This window comes from Homalodisca vitripennis, chromosome 7 (genome assembly GCF_021130785.1).
Source record: "Homalodisca vitripennis isolate AUS2020 chromosome 7, UT_GWSS_2.1, whole genome shotgun sequence".
NCBI lineage: Eukaryota > Metazoa > Arthropoda > Insecta > Hemiptera > Cicadellidae > Homalodisca > Homalodisca vitripennis.
In genome coordinates this window covers 73,707,602-73,719,935 of record NC_060213.1, presented here as the reverse complement: position 1 = coordinate 73,719,935, position 12,334 = coordinate 73,707,602, and positions in this window count along the sequence as shown.

The window sequence follows — 12,334 nt, the reverse complement described above, 5'->3', positions numbered from 1 at the left end:
CTTAGTTTAAATCTCCTAGAAGCAAAAGAAGACATAAAAATTAAAAAATGGAAATAAAAAGGTTCAATTTAAGGCCAATTCAAGGGGAAGCATTTAAGAAGAGTAAAAGATTTAACCCTAAAACACTACCTTAGTGACAACATAGAAAATACTTACAACTTCTCTCCTTAAAAAACATAAATCAAGACAGGATACTGTAACTAATACAAGACTATGTAAGTAACTTTAACAAGATCGTTATTGAAAATAATGCTTTGATGGAAGAAATCATGAAAATCTGTAGATGAACAAACTACTGAGCCTTTAATACATATATGCAACACAACAAGGATATACTCGTATTTCATTTTTGTCTTATTAAAAAGTATAAACTGTACAAAAATATACAAAAGCGTTTGGTTGTGTAGTTATAATATATTATTTAATACTAGACTTTTGCCACAATTCTACCAAACACAAGTGCGTAAAGTGTTTAACATCGTTCTTATGGACCAACGTTCAGTCATCTCACTACAGCCAAATATAAATACCTTATACATAATCGCTTTACTTATTGCTTAAGCAAACTACATTCAGCCAGGTCGGAGCAGTTATCGTTGGATTAGTGAACAGGCAACAGTCGGTTACCGACGCGATTGCTCTGGTTGTCGTTCGCGTAATTATATACTCACTTCAACTTACCCTATGAGCCAAACTATAGCTACTACGGGAAAATGTTGCCTTTAAAAAACTTCAGTTTATGGCAACAGTTAAATAAAGTTTAATTAATTATCTCAAAGTTTTGTGCTGGCGAAACTTACCTGATTAAGTAATAAAATACTTTCTAGCATACTGAAAATGTAATGTCACAGATTAAAATTCTTATAACTAATAGTAAACAAAATTCTGTAATACAAACCAATCAGTAATGTAAGTACACTGTTAGAAAGACCATTTAGTAATTATAAAAACAAAGAAAACAACACTTGCTTATGACGCTTTACGCTTAGTTAGTATAGTGGTATGGATTTGCATCAGTAGATTGAAAAATGTTCTCTCGTATACATACTGATCTATTCAGCCCGCTTTATTCGGAAATTCAAGTAGAAAAAATTTAATCCTGAGCTAAAATATCTGGATACTTATATAAGCTTCGCTTCATTTAATACAAAGCCAGTATATCGACAGAAAACATCAATCTGGGATATTCAATATTCAGCTCTTCTCTCATCATCCCTTCATAAAGTGTTTTACAAAAAGAAATGAATAACGAAATGCAACCATGTGTTTCCTTCTCAGGTCCTAAACAATAACGGCCTTCCGCTATTTTGAATGCATTAACAATGGTGTCGTTGGATAATGTGTAATATGTACTGACTAAAACATTATTCAACCTGACATTAAAATTAAAGGCTACTAAAGTAATTGGAGGTTATGCAGTAGTTTGTACAACATGAAAGTGGCCAAGTATCATAAACACAGAATTGAAGCTAAGTAAATAATCGATATTCTTTAACGTAAATTTCACATCTCGCCTGCTTACGGAATTAAGTATAGATTTTGAAAGGCAGCAATATGAATTTTACTAGAACAAACATAGATCCAGAGCTGAGGTGAGGAAGCCAGTGCACACTGTCCAATTTTGTGAGTCGTGGGCTAAGGCTAAGGGGCGAATGTTCTGCCCCTTCATCTTCTATCTTCACCTTCTATTTCAGTTTATTCTGCTGACAAAGTAAAATAATCGAAGATTACATTGGTTCATGGTGTACTTTTAAGTTCAAGAATTGGTGTTTTACTCGTCATTTTCAACTTGTAAAACATGATTTAGTGTGCACTACGAAATATTACAAAGACTAATATCAGGCTTATGAACACACTTACAATACAATTCTAGTAATTCAAATCCACCAAATTCTATAATTATTGATGAATACTAAATTACTTTACTGGGTTTGAAAATCCTCCCCTCCCTTCACCACGACTCCTGACACGTCCACTGCAAGTGGTACTAATTGAAATTAATTGTTTGAGTGGTTCGTTTTCTTAAAGATATCTTGAAGTAATTTCAAGTGTAACTTAATGATTATTTTTCAACATCAAATTTGTGTGAGTCACGAGAATAGACGGTGCCTGTCTTTAGTTGAAAGTGTTATGGGCTAGGATATGTGACTGCGGAAATAAATGTAATAAAATATTAATTCATTTTCACTACTAATTACTAAATGCTCTTATAATTCAAACTTATTCTTAATTTAAAACAATAAACACGGGGAATTTGTTATTATATAGAGTTCAAAATTATTTATATTGTAAATTTACAAATATACTGAATATATTAGTTTGTGAATATTGAGTATAACTCCAGTTTCACTTTCTTGTAGTGCAGCGTCTGAAATCTGACACTGTCCCATAATTCCTGGAATTCGGAGTCTCGTTCGTTTGAAGAGATCCTAAAAAGTCGGCGATGAAGAAGCTCAAAACGAACTCTCTACATCGTTTCTTCATAAGAGACGCCTTGGCTAAAACTATATAGTAATCTAGGTGAATAAGTATTCAATTGTCTCATCAGGTACACAATTGAGTGCACTATGATGATTTAGGCACGATATCTAAGCATGGCAGAGCAACCGCGTTTTCTTCACATAACGTCGCTATTGTGGTACAATTGAGTGCACTAATGACACTAAACTATGAGAAAAGTGAGCTAAACTCAACGTTCACATTGAACCAACCCTTCCACCACAGCTACGTTATGTGTACATGGTTTAAGCTTTTATAGCATCAAAACACGAAGATGCTCACATTGAAATATGAGTACACCAGATTGTACAGTAAGCTGTGGTCGAAATATGGTTTAACATCATTGCTTGGAGAAGAGTCTGGCCTGGTCTGCGTGGTATTTTTGTTTGTCGCTTGATATGTGACGTATGGAAAAACGGTGATTGCCTATCTTTGAAGTCTGGGTAGAGTATAAACATGTACATTCTAGAAGCTCTTTCTTGTTGAAATTCTTAATAAATTTTAAAACAAACACTCCAATAATACACTTGTTATTTTTTAGGCCTTTCGTTTTCAAGCAATACATCATCAGACCAACCGTTATTGTAATCACTTTTATTCAGTCATGTGGGTTGCGACAGTCATAACGTAAAAGCGACAGTAGAGTTATGATCCGTGATTAATTTGCAAGTTCTTCCATGTGATTGTTGATGAAACTTCTTGACTCTAGACCATACCTTTTCTCAGCATCGGTAGTAGTCTTAGAAATAAATGCTATAGGAAGCTCTGAACCATTTGGATGCCGTAATGAGAGCACCTACAAATAAACCATAGGAATTAAGAAACGTCCTTTACTAACATGGCAGGAAAGTCTTGTTGCCTGCTTTTTATAAATTAAAGGCTGACTCTTCGTCATTTCCCCATTTAAAGAATACATTATTTTTTTCCGAAGTCCGTTCAAAGGAGCAGAAATAGTGGACAAATTAGGAATTAACTATGCCATTGTCCCCATAAACGACAGAAGATCAGTTAGATGCTTTGATTTAGTTAAGGATATTAATGCTTCAACCTCGAACTCAGAAGGACAGTACTACTTTCAGATAAAATGTTACCCAAATATTCAATCTCTTCCTGGGAAAATTTACATTTCTTCAGATTACAGAGTTCATTTTCTTGTAGTCGAGAAGACAATTTCTCTAAATTATGTAAGTGTTCATTGATATTATTCTCCGTAACGATTATCTCATTAACATAATTAACACGACCTGAAATTCTAGGTATAGTCTGTTCTAGGAAACACTGGTATGTGAAGAGTATAAGTGGTCAATTTATAACTGACAGCACTTTGCTAAATTATCACGCTCAACTGCAAAGGAAGAAGGTATCTGAGAGATCTGCTTTGGAAAACCTCTTACTACGTTTTAATTTTAATAAAAACCTTCAAATTGTGGTCTAGAATACAAAAACATAGCCAGAAACAGATTTGGGGGATCCAGACAACTGATATTTTTCCGTAGTGGACAGAGAATAAATCCTCATGTTGTTCCTTAAAAAGATCTTGACCCGTTTCTTTGTTGAGAACGATCTTTGAACAGTTCATATCAGTAATACTGATTTTTTTAAATAATAATAATCGTATACTAAAAAAATTATTGAAAAAAAAGTAAAATTTAGGGGGTCCGGACCCCTTGGATTCCTCGCTGAATACGTCCTCGAAAGGATACCTCTCGACATCAATATCAGGATTAATCGTAATCTGCAAATCACCATACAAGCAAAATGAGTTTTCAAACCATAATTACAAGAGCTGATCTACTGACTGAACTTAATATGGTTTATTATTCCTAAGTCCAAAAGACTGTCGATTTCAGCCCTAACAGATTCATGTTGATAAAAAGGAATGGGGCTTGGCAGGAAGAATGTTGACTTAGCTCCATTTTTCAGATATAAGGAAGCCCTAAACAATGTACATGAATCCAAACCGGACATAAATATACATGCATATTTCTTTGAGATATCGTCAATGTTGTTACTGATATTTGGGCCAATACTTGATTTTGCCGATGAAACATTAACAACGTCAGTAAAGGGAGCTGAAATATTAGTATTAAAAGGGTGAAAAAACAGTATTCCAAATGTATTGACGCCTTTGGTGGAATTTGTTACAAGCAACCACAACTGTCCGCCTTTAGATTTCAGCAACAATAGCCAACCTTTCAAAGGCACATTGATACCAATGTAAGGTTTCACAAACAAATTTAGGGGTTGTAGTAATGGTTTACCTAAGTGTTCATATGTATCAGGGCCAATCATTGAACATCGAGAGTATTTCTTTGCTAGGTTTTGAGAGAGAGAATGGACTCTTCAATTATAATTGATATAACATAATTATGTTTACTTTATGTTTTAACTAAGAATAACAGATTTTCTATACCGGGTGTTTGAAAAGTATGGGTACGGCTTAATATTTTAAAAACCATAGGAGATAACATCTATAAACTTTGCACAGTGTCGTATGGCTATGTAAACTATTTTCCCTTGCTATTACCATGACATGCCGACCATGGGGGGACGGCCCACAGAGGAAAACATGGAAATCTTAAATTGAAGCATGGGTCGAGTGATAACTCATTTGAAAGAGCTCACTTAGTAGAGTTGAATTCCGCAAACCGCATCTCAAAAGGTTTATCCAATCAGAAATGGCGGGTTGTTTTAGGTACACATTGTGAATACATTATGCGCTGCCATTTCTGACTGGATCGTCGTATTCTGATGCGGTAGGCGGCGTTTCACTCTACTAACCAATGTGTTTTCACTGACTTTTTTTAATTAGCAAATTATGTCATAAATTTATAACACAATAAATACCGATGGTTTTTAGTTATATTTATTGTGTTATAAATTTATGACATAATTTGCTAATTAAAAAAAAAGTCAGTGAAAACACATTGGTTAGTAGAGTGAAACGCCGCCTACCGCATCAGAATACGACGATCCAGTCAGAAATGGCAGCCCATAACGTACTTCATAATGTGTACCTAAAACAACCCGCCATTTCTGATTGGATAAACCTTTTGAGATGCGGTTTGCGGAATTCAACTCTACTAAGTGAGCTCTTTCAAATGAGGTATCACTCGACCCATGCTTCAATTTAAGATTTCCATGTTTTCCTCTGTGGGCCGTCCCCCCATAGCAAGGGAAAATAGTTTACATAGCCATACGACACTGTGCAAAGTTTATAGATGTTAACTCCTATGGTTTTTAAAATATTAAGCCGTACCCATACTTTTCAAACACCCTGTATATGATTCAATGTCCACAATTTTGTAACAAGTTGCTCGGTAAAACCGCTATCTTATTTACATACTTCAATATTCAACCCCTTCAGCCTACTTAGACTTCAAGGGTGATGAGTTCTTTTGGTGTAAGATCAGCCACCTCCAAGACACACGTATCAGAAAAACCAGTGTTCATATTTTAATTTTCGGGCTTCTAGAACCCTTCAACAAAAACACTGATTAAGAAAACAAACAATTAGAATCCAAACAAAGAATTTAAAATAAAACTAAAGAAGAATTTAAAAAAGAAATTCTATAAACAACAAGATTCCAATCAGCTGTATGTAGAATATTTGTAAATGTTTATATAGAACTATAAATGTATATAAAAGAAGGGAAAGGGAATCACCTTAGGTTCAACACATTTGGTTGCCTTGGTTTTTGTTGTGTACGTGTTACGGGGAATCGGAATAAAAGACTGATTTAGTTTACATCATCGACTGTGCTCGGTTAAGGTTGGAGGGTAACTGAGAGAGAGACAAGGGCTGAAGGGCAGGACACTGGAAGTGGTAGTGGTGGTATGATCTGGTGGCGTGATGAGAACAGCCAATGGCATTTATTCAAACTGATCACCCCATATGACGTCACAGCATCATACGATCATACAGATGGTCTTTGGCTGTGGCTTTAACTTGCCAGTAACAATTTATAATATGTATAATAATTATTATTATAATTATTATTGTAATTCAATACATTACATTTCCTCCCTTCCAAATTTCAAAATAAATTGAATTCACACAAGTCATAGATAAATTAAACAATACAAGTGTAATAATAAATATATAATAAACACCTTTAAATATAAATAACACATATCATTATTAAATGTCATCCTTAAGTACTGTAAGTTATTTACAAGTTTAATTTCTCTACAGGTTTCCTAATACGAGTTGGGTATCTGTTTGTATGATCAGCTGTTCTAGTGACAGGAGAAGGAACAGCTGAGGGTAGAGAAAGACGTGGTCTAGAATGAGGGGTAGTGATGTGACATAGAGAGGTATGATGCGGTGAGGAGGGGGAGAGACCAGCTGATCTAGTGAGGTCAGTGTTACTAATTCTGACTGGGCTTGGAGTTGGCGGACACTGAGCGCCTGTCTCACGCTCCGCAACTGTACGGTCCTGAGATGGTGGAATTTGACTGTCACTGTCAACAATACTGCTGTGTAGTCCTATCAGCTGATCAATATGTCTACTCCAAATTAAACCAGTTTTTGTCATAACAGAATACATCACATTATTTAACTGTTTTATTACAATGCCCTCTATCCATTTGTCTTTAGAGCGATAATCTCTCACTAATACAGATTGATTAGGAAATAGAATTCTCGTTTTTCTACCGCCAAAATATTCTTTTTGTTTGTCCTGTTTTAATTGCACAGTTCTGGCTACATTAGGTCTGAGTAAATCTAGCCTGCATCTTAGTGGTCTATTGAACATTAATTTGGCAGGTGTCTCGTTAGTAGTACTATGAACGGAGTTTCTGTAATCAAATAACATCCTATTCAAGGCTACTTTAGTATCAATATTTTCTTGAAAAGCCAATCTTATTTTACGTTTAGCATACTTAACTGAGTTCTCAGCCTGACCATTAGACTGAGGATGATAAGCTGGTGAAAATGTATGTCTTATACCATTAAGTTGCATGAAACTTTTAAATTCAACTGAGGTAAATGGTGGTCCATTATCACTATGGATAGTGACAGGTAATCCAAATCTAGAAAATAGTTCTCTTAACTTTTCTATAGCTAGCTTAGCTGAAGTAGAGCCTACTTCAAATACTTCCAACCACTTAGTGTAAGCATCAATTACTACCAAGTAGGTCTTATCTTTGAAAGGACCCAAGTAATCAATATGCAATCTTTCCCATGGCATAGATGGATAGTGCCAAACATGTAGATTACTCTTACTAGGTCTAGAACGTTCCATAAGACAGGAAGAGCAATTGTTCGCTAGGCTTTCAATGTTTTCATCTATATTTGGCCACCAAATATAGGATCTTGCTACTGACTTCATTTTTACAATTCCCAAGTGACTCGCGTATAACTCATTTAATACGTAGCTACGCAACTTGTTAGGAACAACAATTTTATATCCCCACATAACAATGCCATGCTCAACTGTTAGCTCGTCCTTCCTTTGGAAATAAGGTAACAATTCCCTATTCTCTCCTGACAAAAAATTTGGCCATCCGTACATCACATAGTTATGTATTTGTTTTATAATAGGATCATTTTGGGTTTCAGCTTTTACATCTTCAAAAGTTAAAGGTACTGAACTTTCAGCGATACAGTGTAAATAGGTACCTTTCCACCTTGGTTCATTGTTATTATTTACAACGTGTTTAGTGCTTAATGGTAAGCGTGATAATGCGTCTGCGTTACCATGCTTTTCTGACCTTACATACTGTACATCAAAATTGTATCCACTTAAAAATAATGCGTATCTTTGTAATCGGCTTGCTGCGAAAACAGGTAAACCCTTTTTCGGTCCAAATATGCTAATTAAAGGTTTGTGATCAGTACACAATGTGAATTTTCGGCCATACAAATATTGATGAAATTTCCTTACTCCATATACTACTGCTAAAGCTTCCTTATCTATTTGTGAATATTGACATTCTGCTGGTGATAAAGTACGAGAGTGGTATGCAATAGGTTTCTCAACGCCTTCAGGGGTTATGATACTAAGTACGCAGCCCAGCCCTGTCGAGCTTGCGTATACTGCTAGTTTTACAGGCAACTTTGAATCATAATGCGCCAAAACTGGTGCTTTAGTCAAAACATCCTTGACATGGCTAATTGATTTGAGACATTTTTCATCAAAATCAAATGGCACGTCCTTTTTTAACAAGTTGTACAACGGACTCAAGATTGTTGACAAATTATTGATAAACTTTCCATAATAATTTACCAAGCCAATAAAAGCTTTGACTTGAGTGACAGATTTAGGTACAGGTGCTTGATTTATAGCTTTAATCTTAGATTCAGAGGTATGCAGTCCATCTTTATCGATACTAAAACCAAGATACTCGATTTTGTCTACAAAGAACGTACATTTATCTTTCTTTACGGTAAATCCTTTTTCACTCAGGCGTTTACAAACCTCTTGCAACCTACTTACATGAGTTTCGTTATTAGGTGCGGTGATAAGAATATCATTAATGAACACTGATATGCCTTCTAAATTATGCAAAGATTGTTCAATAACTCTTTGAAATATGCCTGGGGCTGATGAGATTCCATAAGGCATTCTACAATATGAGAAAAGACCCTTATGCGTGCTAATTGTACATAATTTTTGTGACTCACTGTCTAACTTTAATTGCATATAGGCTTGACTAAGATCTATTTTAGAGAAACGTTCTCCATGCTGTAAATTTGCAAATAAATCTTCTATTCTAGGTATAGGGTACTTGTCTACTTCTAGATACCGATTTAGAGTAACTTTAAAGTCTCCACATAGCCTAATTTCACCGTTCTTTTTTAATACTGGTACAATGGGCGTTCCCCATTCCGAGCTGCTTACTGGAATTAACACTTGTTCGTCAACTAAGCGTTGTAGTTCTTTATCTACCTTACTTTTCAATGAGAATGGTATCGGTCTTGGCTTAAAATACCTAGGTCTAGCATTTTCTTTTAGATTTAGTTTTACTGGTTCGCCTGTATACTGACCTAGTTTCTCAGTGAACACTTCTGGAAATTGATTAGTTAGCTCGGACGTCATTGTCTCGAAATTAGCCTTGTTATCTATAGGTCTGTTTATAACACACAAGTTATTTTTAAACGAAATGTCAACTCCCAGTACTTTAAGCCAATCACGACCCATTAAAGGATGTGAACCTCCTCTAATCACATACAAATCTAAGCATTTATGTATTTTCTCATAGCAAACATCAACATTAACTTTGCCCACAGGTATAATAGGTTCATTAGTGTACGAACTCAAAGTTAGGTCGTTTTCTAACAATTTACAAGAACTAAAATTATTTTCATAAAAATCCTCACTACACACTGTGACACTAGCTCCAGTATCAACTTCAAATATGGTTTCTCGACCTTGCACTAGGATTTTAATCTTAATTGGGTCAACTCTAATTCTTTCACCGTGAGTTTCATTTACTTTAAATAAATTCTGTATGTCCTCGACATAACTCTCAAGATTTTCATCACTCTGAACATAATTCTTAGAATTATTTGAATCTGACAGTTCTGAACTATCATTTACAAAATTATGTTTCTTATAATCTTTGTTTTTCTTGTTTTGAAAATTAGACTGATAAGATATACCTTTCTTAACTTTCGAAAGCTGATTGTCTGGTAACTTACTAATTTCAGTAGATCGACATACCTTAGATATGTGATTTCTTTTACCACATTTGTGACACACAACACCAAACAATTTGCACTGCTTCCTATAGTGACCACACTGCCCACAGCACGTACACTGCACCTTGACTTCGTGCCTTGCGTTGTAGCTCGCGCTGCCACCGCTGCCGCCGACTCTCACATGTGGGTGGTGATGCGCTGCCATCAGCTGGATCCGGCTGCCGCCGTTCACTGTCAATGCCGCCGCATTCTTCTCCGCCGCTTCCACTGAGCAGACGATTTTCACAGCCTGGTCGAAGGTTAGAGTGGTCTCTCCCAACAGCCTCTGCTTGGTCGACTCACTCCTGATGCCGCTCACCAGTCTGTCTCTGAGATAGTCGTTGAGGGATGCGCCAAACTCGCAGTATGCAGACAACTTCTTGAGGCTGGCGATGTACTCTGCGACTGATTCTCCTTCCTGCTGATTCCTTTTGCTGAACTTGTACCTTTCAGCTATGAATGATGGCTTCGGGTACAAATGGTCCTGAATTAACTTCACTAATTCATCGAACTTTTTCACTGAAGGTTTTTCCGGCGTACATAAATCTCGTAACAAACTGTACGTTTTCACACCCACGACTGTTAGTAACGTACTAACCTTTTTGTCGTCACTAATACTGTTACAGTCAACGAATAATTCAAATCGTTCAACATACGAATTCCAAGTTTCTGCACTGTTGTCGAAGTCACCGATTCCGCCAATAATTCCCGCCATTTTTACTGTTTCACTAAATAAAGACGAAATGTTCCAATTTACGACCTTGTCTTCCAACATCAAAATGTACCGATTTTGAGTCCACGTGACGCCAAACTACAGACACACTTCCTCCCACTATAATTTTCGGAGAAATTATTTACGCACAATCGAACAGGTTGCATTGCACTCGCGGGATCGCATTAATACCTCGTCGCCAATTGTTATGTACGTGTTACGGGGAATCGGAATAAAAGACTGATTTAGTTTACATCATCGACTGTGCTCGGTTAAGGTTGGAGGGTAACTGAGAGAGAGACAAGGGCAGGACACTGGAAGTGGTAGTGGTGGTATGATCTGGTGGCGTGATGAGAACAGCCAATGGCATTTATTCAAACTGATCACCCCATATGACGTCACAGCATCATACGATCATACAGATGGTCTTTGGCTGTGGCTTTAACTTGCCAGTAACAATTTATTATTTGTATAATAATTATTATTATAATTATTATTGTAATTCAATACATTACAGTTTTAAAGTTAATTGATGTGTGATTTCAACATATTAAAATTTGTCAGATTAGTACTTTGGTTGGATTTGGCTCTAAATGGTCAATTCCTTTTAGGTCGAAGCAATTTTCTAATTTATTTTGATTGAGTTGAATCGCATCTGCACATAATGGTCTCATAACTTTGATGAACTACTTCAAGCCGATGAATGGTCATTCTCATTCTTAATGGAGTGAAGGTTTTTCCAATATACTCTTTGTTACTGAATTACAGGTTAGTTGATAAATGGCGTTTTTTAGTGCAATAAATGTTGCCTTTAATGGGATATTCTTTTTCAGTTGTACTACTTTTAACAGATTTAGAATTTATTATCATCTTACAAATGCCGCATCTTGGATTGTTACAAGGATTGCACTCGTTACTTGATGTTATTACATCTAAATTCATTTTCAGATGAATTTTAGGTAGTATGTAAGTTATTACGAAACGAAGAATTCGATAGTTTGGTTTCGACGACGTTTATGAATTCTTCAACAGGATGATTAGTTGGTAAAGGTGCAGGATCCCAACCTAGATTAGTTTTGAATTCGTATAGGCAGTCAGGAATTTCTTCAGTTTTATTTTGATTTTCTTTGTTTTGGACAGTAAAAAAGTATTTTTATCTTACATTGCTTGCAAAATTACGAGCATTTATAACAAGTTTAAAGTGGTCAAATCATGGTGTATGTGAAAATGTCGAGCCTTTTTCTAATATCGATTTTTCATAAACATTTGGATAATAGTTAGACAGGTTTTAAATTCGCAACATTTCTTCATTGTTGCAGTCAAAAGGATACGAGCTATGATTTTCAGATGTAAGTTGGTGGTTGTAATTGGATAACGACTGTTGTTTTGGATTAATATTGGTAGCATCCATAGCATTCTTGATATTTATCGCATCAATA